The sequence below is a fragment of the Carlito syrichta genome, unplaced genomic scaffold (assembly GCF_000164805.1).
Source record: "Carlito syrichta isolate Samal-C Ts95f unplaced genomic scaffold, Tarsius_syrichta-2.0.1 Scaffold306954, whole genome shotgun sequence".
In the NCBI taxonomy this organism is placed as follows: Eukaryota; Metazoa; Chordata; class Mammalia; order Primates; family Tarsiidae; genus Carlito; species Carlito syrichta.
Genome location: NW_007251050.1, coordinates 35042 through 37286, shown reverse-complemented (window position 1 = coordinate 37286; position 2245 = coordinate 35042). Strand labels below are relative to the sequence as shown.

The window sequence follows — 2245 nt, the reverse complement described above, 5'->3', positions numbered from 1 at the left end:
ATTATTCTTTTTTTTTAGATGCGCAGTCTTGCTATGTTGCCCAGGCTGCTCTAACTCCTGGGCTCAAGATCCTCCTGCCTTGCCTCCCAAAGTGCTGAGATTACAGCCATGAGCCACCATGCCCGACTGGCCACATTTTTAAAATCCAAGAATATCTAAAGACAAACTTTTATAATTAATAAACAACTCAGTAAGATTTCTGGATGTCTACATAAAAATCATTATCACTTCTTTACAAGTCATCTAATAATCTGAAAATGTAATTTCCAAAAAGATACCACTTACAATAGCAAATAAAAACAATGGTAACTATAAATTAATGCAACAAAAGATGTGTAAGCTCTTCTTGGAGAAAATTGTAAAACTTATTTCAAGCACAAAAAAGAAGACCTAAATAAATGGGGAGACAATACTATGTCATAAATGAAAAAAAATCTCAATAATATAAAGATGGCAATTTTCTCAAAATTAACACATACATTCAATCAAATTCTAACAAAAAATCTCAACAAGGTTTTTCATGAAAAATGACTCTTAAAATTAATTTTAAAAAACAATTAGCCAGAAATAAAGCAATTTTGAAGAAAAACACTTGAGAAGAGACTTGGCATACCAAATGTTGATTTGGTAAAAAGCTACAAAAATTAAGGCAGTGCAGTATGATTATAAAAAAGAGTACAAATAAGTAGACCAGTGGGACAAAGGGATCTGGAAACTTGATATATAACAAAGGTAATATTACAATTTTTCTAGAAAAAAGTGAACTATTAAGTAAACAACAGAGGCTGGATGTGGGGGCTCATGTCTACAATCCCAACACTTTGGGAGGCTGAGGGGAGAGAGCTGCTTGAGCCCAGGAGTTTAAGACCAGTCTAGGCAACATAACAAGACTTCATCACCTCGTCTCTACAGAAAAAAAAAAAAATTAGCCAGGTGTGGTGGCATATGCTTGTCATCTCAGCCACTTGGGAGGCTGAGGGAAGACGGATTGCCTGAGCCCAGGAAGTCAAGGCTTCAGTGAGTCATGATCAAGTCCTTGCACTGCAGTCTGAGTGAGAGTGAGACTCTGACTCAAAAAAATAAAAATAAACAAACAACAGAGAATAGTAGGCTAACTACAGTTGTGGAAAAGACAAAATTAGATTCCTACCTCACATTGTACACACACACATACACATTCCAGGTGGATTAAAACCTAAATGTTTGGATCTTCATCCTGAAATCCCCCTGGTATATAAGTGACAGGCCTTCAGTGACAGACATGGCACAGCAGATGGCAACACAGTTGCTGCTCCTTCTAGTGTGGGTGGCCGCTGTGGGGGGAACCCGATCCAGGACTCTGCGGATCTGGACTGAACTTCTCAACATCTGCATGGACACCAAGTACCACAAGGAAAAACCAAACCCGGAGGACAAGCTGCATGAGCAGTGCCAGTCCCTGGAGGAAGAATGCCTGCTGCTCCACCAACACCAGCCTGGAAACCCACAAGGACATTTCCTACCTATACAGATTCAACTGGGACCACTGTGGAGAGATGGCACCTGCCTGCAAATGGCACTTTACCCAGGACACCGGCCTCTACAAGTGCTCCCCCAACTTGGGACCCTGGATCCAGCAGGTGGACCAAAGCTGGCGCAAAGAGCGGATCCTAAACATGCCCCTGTGCAAGGAGGACTGTCAGCGCTGGCGGTAGGACTGTTGCATCTCCTACACCTGCAAGAGCAACTGGCACAAGGGCTGGAACTGGACCTCAGGAAATAACAAGTGCCCAGTGGGAGCTGCCTGCCACCCTTTCCATTTCTACTTTCCCACACCTAGGGCCCTGTGCAATGAAATCTGGAGCCACTCCTACAAAGACAGCAACTACAGCTGAGGGAGTGACCGCTGCATCCAGATGTGGTTTGACCCTACCCAAGGCAACCCCAATGAGGAGGTGGCAAGGTTCTAATCTACACTACAGCCATGAGTGGGACCGGGCTTCCTGAGACTTGGCCTCTTCTGTTCAGCCTGGCCCTAATGCTGCTCTGGCAGCTCAACTGACTTCCTTTCATCTTCTGAAACCTGGATATCCCTGCCCTGTTTGGCCCCACAGCTCTTTGCTGTTTGGTTCCTGCTCTGTAGTGGGGCTTCTGACAGCTAGTTTAAATAAACCAGACCCTCCACTTGGTAAAAAAACAAAACAAAACAAAAACCCAAATATTCAAAATAAAATGTTAAAACTTCTAAAAGAAAATGTAGAAGATG

General features: G+C 43.0%; 1 pseudogene; it reads left to right on the top strand.

Annotated features, from left to right (window-relative positions):
• Positions 1-1261: 1261 nt before the first annotated feature.
• Positions 1262-2041, top strand: LOC103265978 (annotated as a pseudogene).
• Positions 2042-2245: the final 204 nt, after the last annotated feature.